The sequence below is a fragment of the Camelus ferus genome, chromosome 11, assembly GCF_009834535.1.
Source record: "Camelus ferus isolate YT-003-E chromosome 11, BCGSAC_Cfer_1.0, whole genome shotgun sequence".
NCBI classification, from domain to species: Eukaryota; Metazoa; Chordata; class Mammalia; order Artiodactyla; family Camelidae; genus Camelus; species Camelus ferus.
In genome coordinates, this window is record NC_045706.1 from 58,811,706 (window position 1) to 58,833,566 (window position 21,861).

At 43.1% G+C, this 21,861-nt stretch overlaps 1 protein-coding gene and 1 long non-coding RNA gene across 4 annotated transcripts in view; both read right to left on the reverse strand.

Moving 5' to 3' along the window:
• The window catches only part of GRID1 (glutamate ionotropic receptor delta type subunit 1), a 611,661-nt gene that overhangs the window by 123,242 nt on the left and 466,558 nt on the right, over positions 1 to 21,861 (reverse strand). The gene's annotated exons all lie outside the window — the stretch shown is intronic.
• On the reverse strand, positions 1,569 to 21,250 carry LOC116667224. Its single transcript, XR_004324039.1, has 4 exons — positions 21,241 to 21,250; positions 10,297 to 10,307; positions 8,647 to 8,651; positions 1,569 to 2,108 (listed from the first exon to the last, which is right to left on the reverse strand). It is a non-coding gene; the product is annotated as an uncharacterized LOC116667224 (long non-coding RNA).

Below are 21,861 nucleotides of genomic sequence, written 5' to 3' on the forward strand. Positions count from 1 at the left end.
CACTAGATTTTGGGGTAGTTTATACATCAATAGTAACAGTTTCCCATGCATTTGTCCTTATGCTCATCTTAAAGGCATGAGCTGATTTATTTCTCTCTGTATTCTTAAGATGTCTAAAGTAATGCCTCCCAAACATTAGGTGGACTTCTTTTTTTTTAAACTCCACAAAGTATTGTCACATACTGCCTCTCCTTTGAATGCCATCAACATTTTGTGAGTTAAGCAGAATAGCAATTAGCATCCTCAATTTTGCCAGTGGAGAAACTGGGACCCGGAGAAGTTAAATGACTTGTTGTGTGTCTACTAAATAGTTTAGGGAGGCTGGAAACTCAACACTTTTGATGCCAAAACCACTGGACTTTTCTTATAAAACGTTCCCTCTGCACATTATAGGCCCTTCATAAGCATTTCCTTAGTCCATAAAGGAAGAAAGAAAGAACACATGTCCCCAAGGCTGTTCATTTCCATAGTCATGGAATCTCATTTGGACTCTGGGGCTACAGATGAGGGGCAGAACCCAGACACATTCCTGAGGTCAGCATTCTCCCATTCTCTCAACATTTTATTGACATTCTGAGAGCCAGATTTTTGTACTGGTGCAATCTGGAAACTTCACAGCCTCAGATCTCTTTCCTCCTGTCCTGTCTTCTTAGCCTCACACTTTAGAGGGCTCTCCAACTGCACAGAAGGCAAACGGACTCTCCTTCTCCCCAGCACCAAACAATGAATATTACCCAGTAAATGAATACAAAGGTGACAATAAGAAGGCTAAAAGCTACTCCTGTAAGTGATTAGTTTATATTGCACAGGAGTGATATTAAAAATAGGAACCAAGAGATAGAGATTTTGAAAACATTTCATGTTATGGGGGCTAGGAGAAGCCTTGAACTGGCTACAGAGACAGTTTAGGAAGAGAAAGATGGTTCTTCTTGTTTCTAATTTTCCCTTTAATAGTCTGTAATCAGAAGGTAAATGATGTTTGTTTCCAGTCACAGTGATTCTTCTTTAGATTATACATGTAACTCAGACCTGAAGGTAACCAAATAAAGCACTTTTATTCCTGCAACATTAAAGACAGAAAATGATCAGTACACCACTTTGTGAGAGGACTTTGTCCCTGATAAGCTTTAAGGCTATGAGCAGGGAAATGAGTCACAGAAGTGAAGAGCGTCTGGCCATCTTGACTGTGTGCATCAGGTTGGTGTCCAAAGTAGCTGCCTCTTTGTGGGCTCTGAACAAATACTCAAGAAGGACATTTGTAACTGAGCTGAAATAAATAGAATGGAGTAGAATGTTCACATGACCTCTTATTGATTGAGAGGCAGACCAGTGTAGTATAAGGTAGTAGTAGTTGAAAAACCTACAAATCGAGAGTAAAGTTGCCTGAGACATACCATTCGGCATTAGCTTATTGATTTGAATATCCTATGTCCCACAGTCATCAGCTGGAAATTGGGGTAGGAATTTTTTATATCTACTCTCTGCACTAATAATGAAGCCATGGATGAAAAGAGTTGAGAGCTACAAAATGGAACATAAAGTTGATGTTGTATTAATAATACTAAAGCAATGATTATCTTTGGCAAAATGAGTTTGGACAGACTTGATTTGAACCCTATCTCAGTCACATGCTAATTATGACCTTCATCAAGCTACTTAACCCTCTTCAGCCTCAAGCTTTGCTTCTTTAACATAGAGAGTATAATAGTATTGATGGTGGGTTCCTCTGGGTTTTAAAAAATCCACCAATATTCTAATCAGTTTCAAATTCACCTTCCTAGATCAGATTTCTTCCCTGGGCTCCAGGTTCCAATGTTCAGGCTCTCACTTAACACGTCCATTTGAATACTTAATAGACAACTCAGAGTCAAAAATCTCCAACACATAACTTTTGATCCCCGAACTCCCGAAATATGCATCATGCACAACTAGTCCTTTCCTCCTCTCAGTTACAAGCACCACCATCCACTTAGTTGCTTAAGCCAAAGACATCAAAGTCATCTTTGATTTCTCCTCCTACATAAAACCCATCTGCTTCTGAAATATGTCCTGAAACGGAACCATCTCTATGGCTGCCTCCCTCCCAGCCAACGTTATCATTTAGATCACTGAAACTTCTTTGTAACTGGTATCCCTAATATTAACATTTCCATGCCAGACTCAAGTGATTACAGGCAGTTACAGTTCATGAAAGATCTGTATGTTCACCTAAATTTCGCAGCCTTCTTTCACTGAGGCTGCCGTTACCTATAGGGTATATATTCTCCATGTAATGACTCAGGGATCCAGGCAATATCTATACTATGATTATCTCCATCAACTTGTGACCTCCATGACACTAAAGAAGAGATGGAAGGAAAGGAATACAAACTCTTATGAGCTCTGGACCAACAGTAAGAATCCCTTTTGCAAACATTCCCATTTGTTGGAACTCAGGCACATGGCCTCATGACTAGCATACAGCTTTTATGTGGGAAGTGAATCAAAGATGACTCTGAAGTCTTTGCTTAAGCATCTGACTTTGTGTGAAAAAGAAGCAAACTTTTATTGTATTAAGCCTCTGACAACAGCACAATCTAGCTCATCCTGACCATAGTCCATCCTTCACACAGCAGGTAGAGAGACATTTCAGAAACATAAATTGCACATCACTCCTTCATTTAAAATGCTCCCTTAGCTCCCAATTAAGATAAGATCCAAATTCCTAAGCATGACCTACAACATTCTCCAGGATCTGACCCCTGCTTAGTTCTCTAATTACATCCTATCACTTCCTCTTAGTTATCTAAAACAGCCATCCTAACCTTTTTCTCTTTCTCGAACATTCCTAGTTTAGAGACTTTGCACACGTTCCTTTTCTAGAGTCATTTTTACTTTGGAGCTATTCTGAGTTCATTTTCAGTCATCATTTTCAGTCAGTCCTCATTTTCTCTAGAGAGATTCCTTGTCAATCCTGTGCAGATTCCCCCTCTCTGTCTCATTTTCCTGTTTCATGTCTGAAGAGTATGTGTGACTATATAAAATTATCCAACTTATTTTATTATGTAATTGCTAACATTTTTATAAAGGCATAGTCCATCTCCCCTCACTGGAATACAAGCTACATGAGGACAGAACATTTCTGACCTGTTTTCAACAGAACCCCCAGCACTTATTAAAATGCCTGGCACAGAACAGGCACTCAATAAGAGCTAATGATTATTACTATCATTATATCCAACAATGCAGATATGCATGCCTATTTTTACAGTTAGCTGCATTCCAACAGAAACATCTATCCCAGGGCAGACAGATGACTAGAGTGTGGACCTGGAAGAATCCTAATATGAGATCACATGGAGCTGTCCCTCACCCATTCAGAGGAGCTTCAGAGATGCTCAGAAGAAGCACAAGACGCTTCTGACTCATCCTCAGGTAAGAATTTAGGCATCTGATCACCGTCATGACTGGTTGAAAGGTGTGATACTCTGCTGTCAAAAACAGGGATTCTGCCCCAGCCTTACAGACAGAAAGCCTTGCATCATAAAACATTTGTAAAAATGGAAAAGAAAATCGGAAATCGTATGGAAAAAAGCAAAAACAAATATTTCCACAACAGATAATATGTAATTACCTAACAAGTATGGAAATACATTTCCTCTAATAACATAAAAAGACAAGATGTAATGATATGCAGTTTTCTGCTTATAAAAATATTTAAAAAAAATAAAACATCCAGCTGATGACACAGTGAAATAAACACCATCATAATACACGGTAAATTGAGACTCTGTGGAAGGTACTTAACAGTCTGCATCAAGAGCTTAACAAATATACCTCTTGACCCATCATTTCAACCCTAGGGTATTTTTACAGGGAAGGAATTCTATGCATTAATGACCAAAAAAATGATTCACATAGATGATCATCAGGTAATTAAATATAATGGTCAAAACAAATCAAAAAAAGATACTTTAAAATCCAATTACATGAGAATTGTTAAGTAGTTAAGGTCTACCCCCAGATATAATATTATGCAGTGCTAAAAATGATTATTAGAGATTGTAATAACGTTAGAAAATATTCATGACCTAAATGTTGGGTGGTGATAATCAGAAGGGGAATCTCGTCACCGTTGAAGAGAAACAGAATGTGTTGTGCCTGAGGGTGGAGGGAGAGGCCGTGGACATGAGATGTCGGGAGATTCTGGATGTTTACAGTTTTACAATTTCAAGAGTGAAGGGAGTCAAGAGCAGATCAGAATCCAACTAAATGGAGCAGAAAGTCTGTTCAAGTCTGAATTGCAAAAGCACCTCTTCTGGTTGCCCTGGTTACGGGCCTCCTTCTGGGTAAGGGTATTATAAATGGGCCAAGTCATATGCAAATGAAGTCGGCAGTATTAGGAAGAGCAGGGCTGACTCTAAAGAAGCTCTGCTTTGGGGTGGGACTGGGGAAGAATTGGGGAAGGGTTTGTGCAGGAGACAAAAGGTGACGGTAAGAAGAGACAATGTCACATTCAAAGTAAGAATGAACTGCTGTTGAAAGCTAGCTCTGTCACCAGATCTTCTGTCACTCCCACCAAGGTGGTCCCATCATAAGAGTGAGTCCACAAGCCTTCACTTGTTCAGTTTGTGGCTTTTGGGGTCAGTACAGGTCAAAAGTGGGGAATCAAGATGATATGATTTCATAATGAAACAAAAAAATTATATATTCTTATTATATATGTGCGTGTGTATATATATATATATATATCTCATCTATATGGTACATAGTATGAGAATCTATACTACACAGTAGATAGTTACAAAACTTAATAATGATTCTTTTTAAGTAATGAAATTATTGCTGAATTTTTTTCTTTAGAATTCAATGCATTTTAGAAACTTTCTATAATGAGCTTGACTTGCTTTTATAGTGAGAAAAATAAACTGTAATTTGAAAATTAAGCCATACTTTTACACAAGAAGGCTCAGTGTTTACTGGCAGAGAAGCCTGGGGCATTGCCAATGTCAGTGACCAGCTGACAGTCATCATGCCCACATTTATGCTCGTCAGCCTGCTCTGGCCAGGACAGAGCTACCTTGGTGTTCCCAAAAGGGGCTTTCTTTAATCCACATTCTTTAATGAAGCTTGGAAAAGACAAACTGTAGAAAGAGTCAATGTGCCCCTTGAGTGTATCTTTATGATCCTTGTAATTGGTACAAGACCGAAGCACACACAGTCCCAGCCCTCAGGCCCTTTATGAGTTAGAATTGTTGGGGAAACACATCTCAGGGCCGGCACTGAAGTCACGCTCTTGGAGACAGACTCTAACCGGACAAAGTCCAGAAATCTTGACCTGCACTTGCAGGATAAAAGGTGGACACATGTCTGGCCACCTCTCCCAGGTTGAGAAGGCCGTGGAGGTGACCTCGTGCCATGGTCTTCATGTTTCCCGGACGCTACTCCTTCAATGAAAGAATGTAAAGCCTCAAGACGATATGTGAAAGCTTATTTATGAAAAATATACATATACACTAACATAATGTATATATTATAAAAAACAAATAAAGAAGAATTTTACAAGTGAAGATACAGGTGCAATCAATTATCACTAAATGTCTTGCCAGACTTGATAGATCATACTTTCATTAGGGAATATTTCAAGATCCAATACACACTTAAGGAGAATTCATTATTAACCACTGTAGATTTACTTTGATATCTTAAATACATCTACTGGTAACTTGAACTTTTTTAAACCAATTTCCTACAATATCAGAATACATCGTCATTGTTTTTACCTCGTAATATGGCTGACAGGGAGCCCAAATCTGGAGTAAATCTGGAGATTAACACTTTCCTAATGTTAGCTGTGTTTTTTTGTATTACCTTCAGTCTGTAAATTATTAACAGGTAACTTTCTAAGCCATTTTTTCTCCATTCTCTAAGGATCATTTTAGTTAAAACTCAATATTATCCATAAATCCCTCAGCAGGCAAATATGAATTACAACACATTACAATTTATTGAAATCAAATAAAAACTCAGGCACTCTGGCGAACCATCTGTGGTCTAACATCCCTACTTCTCCCTTGGGGTACGCCACCTTCCACACATCAGTACCGTTTAGAATGTAATCCGTGGACCAGGGCCAGCCCTCAAACCATTTCCAGCCCTCTATGAAATAAGCAGAGAAGTCAAAAGTAAGTGTATAAACACATCTAGCAATTTGACAGATTATCCTGTGCGGCCTAACTTAACAAAAAGAGGGAGGGACTTATATTTGCAGGTTTTTTATTTCATTTGACTTTAGAAACTCATTTTATTATACTTCATGAAAATACAGGTTGGTGGCAAGTTAAAAATAGAAATAAGTAGTCCTTCATTACAGATAGTTGAGGGATGGGTTCTATCGTATGTGACCCATGGACAGACGTGATGTGTGGACAGAGAGAGGGCACCGTCAGGCACACAGGTAAGGCCAGAAGGCAAATGATTTGGCTGGTAAAAATGCAATGAGCCATTTTTGGATTCAGACAGTTTAACAGACACAGACATAGAAAACAAACTTACGGTTACCAAAGGGGAAAGGGAGGTAGGAGGGATAAATTAGGAGCCTAGGATTAGCAGATACAAACTACTATATATAAATAGATAAACGACAAGGTCCTACTGTATAGCACAGGGAACTACATTCAAAATCTTGTAATAACCTATAACTAAAAAGAATATATATGTATGTATATGTATATCTGAATCACTATGCTGAACACCAGAAACTAACACAACATTGTAAATCGACTATAATTCAACAAAAAAATAAAATAAAGTCATGGCACTGAAACAAAAGGGTCTGGGTGACTGCAACACACATGGTGGGTGGGGTACTCCGTTGCTACGAACCAATTCTAGACTTCAGCTAAGCAGTTTTCCAGCCCACAGCTGCACTCTGCGTACAGAAATCCTCCTAACTCATCAGGACCTGGGCAGCAGTGGGAAGCTGTCTCAGGACAAACCCCCAGGAGAAACAGGGAGCGGGCAGGAGATGACCACAGCGATTCCTCCCAGGCCTCCCCACCTCTCGAGTTTCAGGAGGTTCACAAGGTATTCCACCCAGACGCACGGTAGCTGCGGTTCAGACCTTCACCGGCGTGGCTCATCTGGATATATGCAAGGCTGTCAGAGCATCATGGCAGAATCACTCCCTGACCAGCACCAATGTCAGTCTATGCAGTGAATACCGTGAAGCTTCATTTCCTTCTCAAGTTTTAGGAAATAAAAACCTATAAAGAAACGTTCTAATTTTATCCTCTGTCACCCTTTCACTCGTGAGATCACTCATCTAGTGAAATTCCCACAGGATGTCAGAATCTGCATGACAGCAGCCTAAATGACTACTTAGGCACTTAGCAGATGGAGGGGGAGGGGCTCACCTCCATCACAGGCGTCACTTTCCAAATACGGGCAATGGTTCACTGAGTTATTTCTCCTATTGAATCATCAATATATCTATTAACTAAGCAAACATTTACTGAAGCCTGTCACATGCCAGAACCCGATAGACACCAGTCACAAAGATGGATGAGGCATAGCCCCTGTCTAAATGAAATTTATGGTCTAGAAGGGAGAAAGGTACAATGATAGAAAGTAATTAAAATCAGGCGGGAGGGTATAGCTCAGTGATAGACTGCATGCTTAGCATGCACAAAGTCCTGGTTTCAATCCCCAGTACTTCTTTTAAAAAAAAAGAAAGAAAGTCACTAAAATCATAGGTTACATATGAGAGGGTTTGTAGAATGCACTGTGGAAAGACAGAGGGAAGAATGATCCTCTGAGCCTGGAAGGCGAGGGAAACCTATGACAAAGAGGGTGAGATGGGATATTAGGGTGAATATAATTCCTGCAAATGGAGAACAGAAAGATCACTGCTGGTTAAAGGAAGAGCACACGCAATGTCATAGAGGTGAAAGAGAGCACATCATGCTCAGAGAGCCCCTCTTCCATCCCCCCAAAGCCTTCTTTCCTCTAGTTCCATCCAGTGGCCCAAGAAAGAGACAGCAAGGCGTCATGGAGAGAGACTGGTGTTGGGAGTTGAACTTAGGCTCAAATTCTAGTGCCTCCACTTGAGACACTGTGCAAACTTGGGCAAGGAACTTAACCTCTTTGATTCTGTTTCTTCCCTTGCAAAATAATGAATTATGACCTTCAAGAGTTATTCATAGAATTGGGGTGGGCTGTGTATAAAATGACCAGCTTATGGAAGGTACTGAATTTATTTTTTATCACTGTTATGGTTTTTCCTAAAGTACTTGGGATGTTTTTGGATCAGTCTAGTCTTCCCAGCACCTGACAGCCATCCTGGTATTTGAAGCAGCCTAATGGTCTGCGGTGAGTTGTCAGTCTTTCTTCTCAACAGCTCCTCCTACCGTTCTTTATGAGGCATGCTTTTGAGTCACCCTTTTCCAAACACAATCCAATTTTACTTCGTATGTTGGTAGAAGGGCAGCTAGAAAGAGGCCTAGGACTCCCAGCCAGGTCTGACCTGAGCAGGTGTTTCAATTCTCCATTGCACCAAAACACACTACCCTCAACCTAGTGGCCAAAAACTATTTCTAACAACTCAGTGGGCAGATGGGGTTTGCTCTTGGGATTTCAGGTGGTGGATCAACAGAGTTCTGAGAAGACAGAGCCTTGCTCTCCAGGCGGTTTTCATCCTGGGCTCTTCTGAGTGTGGCCCGCTTGGGGAGCATCCAAGTGTGCAAAGTGGAAACTGAGTGGCTTCCTGAGGCTCTGGAACTTCTGCAACATCACTTCTGCCCTATCCTGTTGGTCAAATCATGACATGGGCCGGCCCAGATTCCCGGGGGAGAGCAAGAGAAGGAGGAAGCAGCAAACTTGAGTGCCGGGGAGCACACGTGATGAACGGAGGGACCTGCCACCGTGCGAGAGCCTAACCGAGCAGGGGACCATGACACTCTCACTTCTTGGCTCTGACGTGGCACTTCTGCTCAGGTACACCTGTGCAGGGAGCCCAGAAGGCCAAGAAGCCCTGAAAATACACATAATGGGGGCTCTGACACCCAGGCCGCTCCCAGGACCCCTTATCTTGGTGACATGGATGGGGAAGGTCTGATACAAACTTACTCCAAATTACAACAGCCTTTCCCCTGGCCCTGGGCCTCAGTCATCTCATCCTAAATTGAGGGGTGGCATCCTGACCTCTGGGAGCCCTTCCACAACCACAACGACTTACTGAGACCCTGCCATGCACTGGACACTAGTGGGAACAGCTCTGAAACTTCCCCCACTGCAGTGATCTCTCCCCAACCCCTCCACCCCTCTCTCACTCATCCCCCACCTACATGTGTCCACAGGCATCCAGCCATTTACCCATTTGTCCTGTACACTGAGGTATCCGTCCCTTTCGTGTTGATTAAATAAACAATATATACGTTAGACTGGGTGCTGCTCTGAGCACTGTACAAATATGAACTCCCCTAATCCTCAGGACAATCTAATAAGTTAGGCACCATTACCAACTTCAAGTACAATGGGAGACTGATGCAGGGGGTAGTTTTCAAGCTTTCAGATGGCTGCACTTTCTGATCAAATATGCTCCTAGTCCACTTGCTACTTGCACAGTCCCTCCTGGGACCTAGCCTTTGGGATGTGCTCTGAGCTATGCATAGGACCCAAGGTGTGAAAAAAAATACTGAGCCAACACAACAGAAACTGGCGAGGGGCTCAGGGCTCGCCCTTTCAGTGATGCCTCTAAATCCCCTTTGAGGCTCTGCCTCCCCTACTCCCTAGGAAGAACCAACCCCTCACTTAAGAGCACCTCCCTGCTCATTCTCTGTGGGTGAGCAGGAGAGACCTGCCTGCGGGCCAGGCAGAACCCTATCCTCAAACAGCCACAAGAAAGCAAGCTGGCCTGGCCTCGCCGAGGCTGTGGCGGGAACGCTGTCCAAGGTGCTGAAAGGAGCTGATGCCCTCTCTGGGCAAGGAGATCCTCCGAACAGGAGGAATCGATGTGCCCTATCAAGTCTGGGAGGTCTTACGAACCTTCAACGCATCTCCGGGGTAGTGTCTGACCTCGTTGTCGAAGGAAGGGTGGGAGGGAGCTGAATTTGGACCAGGTTCAGCAGCAGCTGGAAGATGTGGCACAGCCTGTTGGGGGGCCTGAAGAGTGGGTGCAGGAGGAGAAGTTGGACCGTGCACTGTGTACGGAGGTTGAGCTGAACCAGGTTCAAATTCTAGCTGCCCTCCAAACAGACTGTGTTAATCTGAGCAAATTAAATCTCTCAGCCTCAGGTTTCCTATCTGCAAGGCGGGGACACACGTCTGACCTGTGGTAAGATTACATGATAAGGCTGCTAAAACATGCCTAGCAGGTTCTTAGAGTTCAGTGAAGCCTGCAGCACGCCCCTAGTCTGGGAGGCATTCTAAAGGGAGAGTGGAAGCTCCAATCAGACCAAGAAGGTCCAGTAGGCAGGGGCCAGGGCTCACTTATCACAGCATCACTGTGCATCCTTGAAGATGCCCCAACAGAGGGAGTAGAGAATTGTGATTAGAGTGCATCTCTGCACTCACACTCCTTGACTCAGTTTTGCATCTGCCACTTCCTAGCTATATCATTTGGGGCAAGTCCTACAGCCTCTGTACCTCAGATCTTTTCATCTTTAAAGTGAAGTGAACAGGTGTTTCTATTACACTTTGCTGCCTTATCAAACAGTTGCAAAACTTAGTGGCTTAAGACAAAAAGCATTTTTAATCATTTCATTTCTTTGCTCACACCTTTGCCATTTGGTCAGAGTTCAGCATTAGCTCATCTCTACTCCATGTGGCATCAGTCAGGGAAGTTCACCAGGGAAGCAGAGTCTACTTCCCAGATGGCTTTGTTCACATGGCTGGCAAGATGGTAGGGCTATGGGCTGGGAGGCGGGCAGGGGCTGCTGGCTGGGGCCTCAGTTTCCCTGATGTAGCTTCTCATTGCTGAGGATGGCTGTCTCAGGGTAGTCAGACTTCTTACATGGCAGCTAGCTTCCCCCAGGGCACAAGGTAAAGGCTGACAAGTGTCATAAGGTTGAGACCCAGAATTGTCACCATGCCAGTTCTGCCATGTTCTATTGATTAAAGCAGGTCAAAGCTAGCCCAGGTTCAAGGGGAGGGGACTACAAAAGGGCATGGAGGTGTGATTCATTGAGGACCACCAGAAAAACAGCTCACCACAGTCCCCCCTCCATCAAAAGGCTGCTGAAGGGATTAAGCGCATGTGTGAAGCTACAGCACTGGGCATTCGGAGTGGACTGCTCATCCTGAGAGGTGGGGCAGTAGAGTGGTCAAAGCCAGGGAAACCAGCCAGACTGCCAGAGTCCCACTGTCACTAGCAATGTGATCCAGGACATGCTACTTAATGCCTATACACCTCAAAGTCCTCCTGTATAAAATGTAGATGATAATCACACTTGCGTCTAGAATTGTTCTGAGGATTAGGTAAGTGGGTGTTTGTAACATGTCTAAAACACACTTTAAAAGGACTAGACAACACTAAAGTTAGCATTAAAGTTAAACACTAGTGTTTAACAACACAAAAGTGACACATAGTAGACATGCTTTTATAACCCTGATCGGCACCAACTCCCATCTCTGAGTCTTTCCCTGGTTCAAACTGCTGACATCAGCACTTCCCAGAAAGCAAAGTGACTTCTACAAAGGCACTATCTTCTGCCTTATTCTTGAATGGAAATCAAGGTAACTGAGTGTCATTCATGCTTCTGTCACCCAGCTGCTTGCTGCCAGGAAGCCCAGTCTGATGGGACTTGCTGCTGGTCCCTGGACCTGCTGCATCCTTACAACCCCAGGGCCTGGTCAAGCAGCTGAATGCATCCGCTCTTGGGGAAAGATCTGGGGTCTCAGCCAAGCTGATCCTCATGACTCTGTCTTCCTGAGAGGGAACACACTTGTGTTTCTTTGCCATCATGAACAACCAGCTCCCTCTTGGAATACACCTCCCTGACTTCTCCTTGACTAATCACTGCATGGAAACGACCCTCCGCAACCAGAGAGAACTGTCCTCCTGGGTGGTAAAAGGCGATTTGCACAGTGATAGAAAAATAACATTTTTTATCCAATCCATAATTAGGTCTTAGAGAAACAAATTAAATGAAGGCAAAATTATGTTTCTTTAAAGCATGAATACTGATCTGCATAATGATGTACATTTAATGGTTTTAATTTCCAAGGGAAACTATTTTTAAAATGAGTTTAGAAAATGTATTTTTTCCTTCAATTCTATGTCTATAAAGTTAAGTCCCCAGGCCTGGTGCTGCATCACCCCAGCCTGCAATCCTAGCTAATTAGTAGTGACATTTTAAACTTAATCCAGCAAAAGAGCCTTCCACCTCTGAGAGCACCCTGCCATGCAGGTAAAGAGCACAAGAAGGTCCCCAAAGCATGGCGCCTGGAAACTTGCTGGCTTGCCTCACACCCCCTCCACTTCCTCAAATCCCCAGCCCCAAGCCTGCCCAATGGGACCCTTGATAGTAACAATCGTTCTTATGAACATATAATGTGGCTTTCCTGGCAATAGCACTGTAGCTTACCTCCTTGGGAGGCAAGTGTCACAACAGGAAACTTGTAGTTCCACAGTCTATCTGACTTGAATTAGTTCAGACACAGATAAGATACGTGGAAAGTGTTGATCTTCAATTGTTTTTTACCTACACAAATGGCAGTTTTACTATGAAATGTATATATGGCAAGTGCTCAGTAGATTTCAGGTATCATCATCATGACTAACTGCATAGTTGGGCAACTCAGTTGTAAATGGAGCTGGTACCACCTCCTCCTTAGGCTGTTGGGAAAGGTAGATGGAATCATATGACATAATGTATTTAGCATTCTGTCTGGCATACTGGTCAATTTCAAAACAGGTTGGTTCCCTCCCCTTGCAGATTATCGGTTTGCCTCATTTATTTGTTGCCAGGAAAACTTAATTAACTCAACAAGCCATAGGCCCCTTACATGTCTTTCTCTTTAAGCCTGCCCATGTCTTGGAAAAGCAATTGAGGCTGGTCACACTCATTATATTAGCTGGCAAGACAGAAGTCAGTGGTAAGTGTACAGTTGTAATATTCTCCATGGTTTCTCGAGCACAATGTCCCCAAATTTCCCATTTTATCTCTCCCAAGAGCTCTGTGGAGTTATGCTTGGATTTCCTGTGTGGAAGCCATTCTGCCTGGCTGTAGCAATTTGAGGGCCATTGGCCTTGGTTCACCCCGGGCAGGGAAAGCTGCATCTCATAGATACCAAACCCCAGCAGGGCCATCAAACTCCACGTGTGGCAGCAGGGTTCTCAGCTGAAAACACAGGCAGAAGGTCATTCTTCAACACAAGCAGATTTGCCCACCAACTACTCACACCCATGAGATGTGGCATCAGGACCACAGTTACTGATAAGCCAATAATAACACCTCTAACCTGGAGTTAAGGGTCCTAGCTTTTGGATCCTTAATGAATGCTTGGCCAACTCTTCAGTAGAGACTCCGAGTTCAGCTGAACAGATGGAAAGTTTCGTGCACATCCCAGGAAGGACAGAGCACCTGCCACCTCCAGGCTCCTGCCATATGCTCTCGCAGTTTGTCCTCTCAATTATGCCCATGGCCGCTTTTACAATCCTCGCTGACCCCAAAGAGGCTCACCTGTTAGCCCTGGGCCCACATCAAGTGGAAGTTTCCACGTTTCCAACACATGGAATGGTTTTGCCTCCAGAATATTATAGATCACACCCCCAAACCAGGCAGCATCTTTGAAGACAGCTTGTTTAGGCTTCAGCACAGTTAGGGATGTGTGGAGAGGAAGAACTGACTCCCGTCCTTCCCAGGTTTTGATCATACATTCAAACAAATACTTACTGAATCCTTTCTGTGCAGGTGCTGTGCTGGGGACTGGGGAGCCAGGGCTGAACAAAGGCTGTGGCCACTGCTCTCACAGTGATGCCCACTGTGTACGGGGGGGAACAGGCATACAAATTAGCACGGATGTCGATATTGTTGTGCTGCACAAGTCAGTGCATGGCACCCAACCCAACCCAGGGTCATCGCGGAGCCCTCTTTTTTTTTTTTAAACTGAAGTATAGTTGATTTACAATATTGTGTTAGTTTCAAGTGTATAGCATTCAGTTTTATCCATATATCAATATATATCCTTTTTTTCCGATTCTTTTCATTGTAGGTTACTACAAGATATTGAATATAGTTCCCTGTGCTATACAGTAGGCCCTTGTTATTTATCTATTTTATACATAGTAGTTTGTATCTGTTAATCCCAAACTCCTAATTTGTCCGTCCCCCACTCCCTCTTCCTTTTGGTAACCATAAGTTTGTTTTCTATGTCTGTAAGTCTGTTTCTGTTTTGCAAATAAGTTCATTTGTATTATTTTTTTAGGTTCCACAAGTGATATCACACAATACTTGTCTTTAGGGGAGCCCTCTTAAAGCGAGGCAATGAAAATAAGTTCTAATGGCTCAGCATTAGCCAGCCAAAGGGAGGAAGTGGGGCTGGGGGCCAGAAGACAGATGAACTTGATACAGGTCCCCAGTAGGTCAGCCTCTAATACCACAAACCCTGAAAACCTTGTGATCCATATTGCCATGGTCCATCCATCCACCAGACACTCTTCGTGCCACCCCCTTATCTTCCCCTCAAACACACATACACTTTCCAAGTCCCCACAGCAACCCACTTGAGTATTCCAAGCTGAATTCTGCAATTCAGAAGAGGTGAGGCTACCACAAGAACAGAGAACAAAAGAAATGCTTAAGACAGGGAAACATTTTTATCAGGCTGCTTGAAATGTAGTTTGCTCTTCTCCAATATGTTGAAAACATTGAAAAGCATTTCCAAATATCTCAAACATCTGCTGAGTGGGCCAAATGCCCCCTCCCTTTCGCTCCACCCATCATCTCTGAATCCATCAAGCCTCGTATTAAGCAACACTCAATTACAACATGTATAATTTTGCACTGTGTTCCTCAATCAAGAGCCAGTGCTGGGACAATCTTTTCCCCACTTGTCCTCTGGGTGTGTACGGTGGTGCTGACGAAACACACGTGCATGATAATTAAATTTGGCATAATTACTTTTCCAAATGATCACTGACACTCCATTGTTCCGAAAAGGATTAATCCTCAGAGCCTTCCAAATGCAGTCTGGTTCTTGGATCTAAATGAGATTTCAAAGAATGTAATTTATAATAACCACAATCCCTAACGCACCCTTTAATATATCCGTTCTTTGTTACAGTCATTTGCCGGTAAAATCCCACTGAATCAGAATTCCCCTGGGTGATGAACCAGCTACCTGTCTGCAGATCCTGGCTGCCCTGTACCAGACACTCTGCTGTAGAGCTTGAAGGTGCAAGTCAACCCTGAGTGGTCTGCCTTGATGCACGGACTGTGCCTCAATCAGCTTCTTCTCTCTAGCTAAGCCCTGGACGACTCCAAGTGCCAGGGGGAGGAAACACACCACTTGCTCCCTTCCTGCTGACCCAAAAAGGTGACTGGGGCTTTGCCAGGGCAGAGAGAGGGAAGTGAGAAGCAAAAGGGAACTCCTTGTCCTGATGTTGCAAAAACTGCATAACAAGTTGGAGCCTGCTGGAGGAGAGAGTGCTTGCTACAAACCAGGTGATCTGCCAGTTGCCTGATAAAACGTGAGCTCACTGATGAAGAAGAATGATCCCAGGAGACGGCTAGGTCTACCCCCGTCTAACACACGCGGCCCCTGAACGGCCTCAACGTTAAAACCCAGAGTCACACAGCGGAGGCTAGAATTTACAATAACTCTGCATCTAAGGGGCTAGAAATCTCATGCTCTTTCTGGAAACTTGGAAACCACCATGGAACACAGAGCATCTGGGGAGAGGGGGTGGGTAAACAGCAAATGGGCAGAGATCTTCTGTGGCCTCAGCAAGAGGTGTCAACTTCCTTTAAAAATCAAGACTTAAAGTATTGTTGATTCACAATGTTGTGTTAGTTTCTGGCATACAGCAAAGTGATCAGTTACACATCTATATGATTCAGTGATTCAGTTACATATATAAATATATATATACATATTCTTTTCCATTATAGTGTAGAGATTATTGAGTTGTTTTTTTTTTTTTACAACTATACTTAATTTTTTAAAAATCTCAAAAAAAAAAAATCAAGGCTTGACTTTCAAGAAAGACAGGCATAGGGCACTGGAATCTTGGTCTCTGTTGTCAGTGAGCCCATGCCAGCTGCCCCTTCCCCCCGCCCCTCCAGCCATAATCCCCATTCCTCTGTGTACCTACCCACTCATGGTCTCTGTGTTCTACTCCTTGAAAGAAAGGATGCTACGGCCACCAGGCCAAGGATGCCCACTGAGATCACATTTCTCAGCTACATTTTCTCTTATGCAGAAGAGAAGATGCAGCCATAAGCTTTCTTTGCAAGGCTGTGAGAGGGGAGGGCATAGGGACACCTATTTGCCTTCCTCTCCCCAAAGGCCCCCCTGGGTACTAATGTCAGACACTCCTTTCCCATCACACCCCGACAACACACCCTACCTCATCACCTTCTGATTTACATAATGCAACTCATCTCACCAACATTTCCCCCAATGCTAGGTTGATGTCTCATAATAGTACCAATGTATTTGGTAAAATAAACACCAAGTGAGAAAACAACATTCACAGACATCATGAACACGGGTCTCATTTACAATACACATTTTTACCTCGCTCATGGGAAATGGATAGCAAAAATGGCATTCACGGGGAGATTTGGGTGTTCCTGCAATTTTTAACAGCATCCTCTGCCTGGGTTAGAATCTTCAGTATTTAGACAGATTTAAATATGTATAACATTTATTAACTGTAACATTAGCTCTGACATTTCAATTTAATCAGTGTTACTACAGACAAGTAAAGTAATTCTCTCATCCTCATACATAAACAGTATTATCTTTTCATTTCCAAAAGGTAGCATTTCGTGATCTAAGACACTCAGGGAATAATTTCATCTCTGTGTGGGGAGGCAGATGAGGCAAATCCGGCAAAGTCTCTGTGAGACTGCATTTGAAGATTAAATCATACATAAATTACAGAGGAGGTCGCAGAGGAGACCTCTGGAGACTGCTGGATGCCTCCACATTAGTTCATAATAAAAGTTAAGTAAATATGTTTCCTGCCTGCAGAAACCCAATTTTGTTCAGTAATAGGACGACGAGCCTCTGAAGGGGCGAGCCTTTCCACGAAGGGTGAGGGGAGGTGACCCTAAAGGATCAGTTAACCCTCCCCATGCTGAGGGGCAGCCGTGTTTAATAATCAGAGAGGTTCAGTGTCTTTCTACACTGCTGGGTGCTGCCCTGCGAAGTGATTGTTCTAGACGGGCAACATGGAGTTCCCCAATGAGAGACATTCTCAGTTGGGGTACCTCTGGTAAATCCACCCACCTCAGGGCCTCAGAAATAAAGGTGGGCCTTTTGCTTGGCCCCACGTGGCACATTTTGGGAGCAACATCAGCCCTCAGTGAGACCCTACAGGGACAGAGAGAGCAGGTGGAGGTGCAAATGGTTTCCCTGGTCCCCTTAAGAGCCAGCCTTCTTGGTGTGGAGAAACTCAGCCACCTGGCTAGGCCACAGGCACCATGGGGTCCAGAGCAAACTAAACCAGGACATAATGGGTGGACAGAGGCAGGTGAATGTCCAGTCTGTGCTAAGGGGAAACACCCTTGGACTTTACTCCCGATTCTGCTCCAGCTCGGTTAGCAAACCTGTGTCCTCAAGTCAGTCCTCCCCCACCTTTGCTAGGTCGGTACCCTCGCTCCACCCACAAAAAAGCGGCAACAGTTTGTTCTCATTTTAGCTTACACTTCTGGTTAACATTGAACATGAGCCACAGTGTGAACCCAAATGCAATTCAAGGAAAAGAGAAACGGAAAATTGACAACAGATATCAGAATCACTAAATCAAATACTACTTGTTTGAAGGCTAGATCTTTATACTTCTAAACCATGAAGGGTATCAGACTATATGGCACACATGCGGCAGGGATTTGGTCCCAAAGAGGACAAACCAAGGGGTGAGATGGTCTCTTTGAGGATGGCTAGTGTATCCTTATACCCAATATTTATTTAGAGCTTATGATGTTCCAAGTGCCGTACAAAGCAAGTGAAATAGATCTCATTTATATAATCTCATTTAAAACAATTCCACACGTTCGCATCATTGTGATGATCTCAGTTTTCGAGCTGATGAGGCTGAGGCTCAGAGAAGTTAAACAACTAGCCCTTAGTCACACAGCAATAAAATGGGACCTGGTGTCGGCCTCCAAATCTCATGTGTTGAACTCCCCCTGGAGGCATAAGAAATGACCATGGGCTAGCCTGAGAAGCTCTGCAGGCGCAGGGAGATTTAACTAAAGGGAATAAATAATTCAGGCTTCAGGGTCCTTCTGTTGCTCTAGTAAATTGGTCACATTGCTAAGGAGGGGCCCTAGCTCTGCGCTCCCATGCCCCTTTGATTTTGCAAAATTTGCAAAAGTACAATACTTAACTGAAATCAATTAAGACCACTGTTCCATGCCAACTCCCTTTAGCCACACTTTCTCTTAAGCCCACTACTGTTGGAGCAGCTGGTAGAAATTTTGGGAAGCTAAGCTTCAGTATATTTGGTTTGAATTTAGTGGGATGCATTTTCATGGTCTAAGGGCACTTCTGTGCATACACTAACCAATTGCCAGCTCTCCCAGGGGACAATCTAGGATGTCTTTTAGCCTCCCTGTATGCTGACTCACCTGGCCTCCTGCCACCAAGGTGCACAGGTGAGGTGTCATGGCAATACATGCCCTGTACCCCCTGGCACCAGAAGTATTGCGGCAGTGGAGGAGAAACAAAGTTTGAAAAAAACCAAGTTAGAAGCTAGCCATGGAAAAATCTTTCAAATCTTACAACTCGCACAGGGAAACCCAAATTTGACACTATCTTAAATTTACAAGACCTTAACAATGAGAAGATGAATAAAATTTTTCTAACTCCTAATAATTAAAAAAAAAAGCCCTTTTAATCTGCTATACCAGAGGAATGATCTAATTATCCTTCTATTCTCACTACAGAAAATTAAATCCGAAAATACAGTTGCATGAAGAGAGGATCAAACAGTAGCCACAAATAAAAGGATAGGGGAAAAGTTTATAACCTTGTGCCAGGCTGTGTGTGTGTGTGTGTGTGTGCGTGTGTGCGTGTGTGTGTGTGTGTGTGTGTGCGTGTGTGTGTGCGTGTGTGTGTGATTTGTATTTGTCAGCTGTCTCATGTCTTTTTAGTGGTTTGTGTTATGATTTATAGTCTCAGTCAACACATATTCACTTTCATGTCTGATTTTATATTCACAATTTCATATCCTTTTCCTTAAAAAACTGCTCTGAAGTTGCACATACTTCCTGTCTCGCAAACCCTGGATCCACTCTGCCTGCAAAGCTAACCAGAAGTGAAGGATCTCCTCCCTCACAGCGTGAAGATTCTTCTCTGCCCTCTGTTTCCTGTAATCAAATCCACATACATAATTGTCAGTCCCAAGGAGGTCCAGAATCTCTTTACCGTGAGCATTTGGACCTTTTGGTGAATGAGGCCCCAAGTTGGATTTTTCACGTGCAGCTCTTTAGCTCATTGTAAAGGTTGTAGCTAACATTCCCCTTTCTGCTTTGCCTGCGAGGAAAGCTGAGCCAAATCTACGTGCAATGTAGCAATCGTGTCAACTCATATACGTCACATGTCTGTGAGCCCCTCCTTCTCTCCCACTATCACCCCCAAACCCTCAACTTACTCTTTCCGGTCCTTCATTAGCGAATTCCACCATTTTTTTTCCTTATCTTATTTTGGTTTCTATAGCTGCTTCAAATTCTTCCTTGAATCAGATTCATTAAAAATTCAAATAAGTTAAAAACCGTCTCTCTATACAACGAGCATGTTTATTTTTGTAAGGGGAAGTCAACTTTAAATAGAAATGCATACACAGGCAAACAGGACCCAGAAGCCCTGAGTCATGTATGTCTTTTGCTGGAGTTTTCAGCTTGTGGTTAATCATTCCATCGGCAAGAGCTGTTGGGTGAGGGAGCTGGAAAGGGGGCAAGATGGAATTCCGGGGAAGGCAGTAGGCACTTCTTCAGTCATCTTTTCCTATGCTGGAGATGACATTTTCTTCCATGTTTCTGTTTTCACTTCCCAAATGTAGCCCTTGCGCCACCTGGCAATATTTCTTTTGGCTGGTGGCACCTGCACTGTCCCGAGGCAGAACCGTATGGTAGAAATTAACAATCCATGAGGTATTTGCTGAGCTCTCTGCTCGCCAGTGGCTGTGGCTGGTGCGATAGCTGTAACCCGTGAGAACACATCAGACACACTGGGTTTTTATGTGGCTTTTTTGTAGGAAAAGAATCCTGTTGCCAAGGGAGGCAGCCACAAATGCTTGGAAAGCAGGTGTCAGAGTCACGGAGTACGTAGTAGTAATCCCAAACAGAATAGGAAATGTCAACGCCAGACGCCTTGACAAAGAGATTTATCACCTTCCTGGGAAATCCTAGGCTAAAATCCATGAAGGCAGAAGAGAGTTGAGAATGTTTTGCCCTTAACTGAACCCTAAGAAAGTACAGGAAATAGGAATTATTCAATAAATGGTGTCGGGACAACTGGGCGACCATCTGGAAACTATTAAGTGGGATCCATTCTTCACACAAGGCACATAACATGCCAGGATGAATTCCCCAAAGGATCAGAGCTTCAAATGGATCAAACTGAAACTATAAAAAAATACTAGGAGAAAATACGGAAAAATTACTGAAGACTGAGCCCATAAAAAGAAAACAATGGTAACTGGACTACATAAACGCTTTCCATGTGGTCAAAAAAAATAATCATGACAATAATCAGGTTAATAAGTGAAGTTAAAAAAAAATTCCAGAGAAAATATTGGCAGTAAACAACACAAAGGGTAATAGTCTCCCTCATGTATGTTAACACCTACAAACCAGCAAGACACACATCAACGACCCAATATTTAACATGGAAAAGTGACATGGCTAGCAGTTAACAGGAAAGGAAAAGCAAGGATCTAAAACATTTGGTGAGATACACAGCCTCACGCAGGATACTATAAATGTGAATCCCTATTATTCTGTGTCATAATTTTTTACCCATCATGTTGGCAAATACCTCAAAGCTTGGTAAATCACAGTACTAACGAGGCTGTAGGGAAACTGGCACCTCCAGACACTGCTGGAGGATGTGGAAATCGACTTAACCCCTGCAGAGGGCAACTTGGCAATATTTAGCAAAATTACACACATACACACGCAAATCCTTTCAATCAGCAATTCTATTTCTAGGTGTTTATCTTAAAAGCTATTCTCACACTCTTGTGAATTAATGTATGTTCAATGTTACTCATTCAATGATGTTTTCAATAGCAAAAGATTGGACAGAGCCTAAATGTCCTTCAACTGGGTGAAATAAATCATGCTCCATTCACTTGCAGGGAAGTCCTGCAGCTGTAAACAGACAAATAAAAAACCTGTAGCAATGTACCCAGAAAAACTGAGCCAAGAAGTACTTTCTAAACTATTGAAATAACCTCGAGAATATCAGTAAGTAGGGGAAGGAGTTAAAGTCTATATATTCTTATGTGTTTGTATGCGGTTTAAAAAATATACGCAAGAAGCTAACAACAAGAGAAGCTAATCAGGCAGGGAGGAAATGAGAATTAAACACACAGGAGCTACCCTATTTGTCAAAGGAGGTGAATAGGGGGTGGGGAGGAGAATTTTCACTATGTAGTTTTTTAATCCTTAAAAATTTTTTTGAGCCATGTGAATATATTGTGTAATT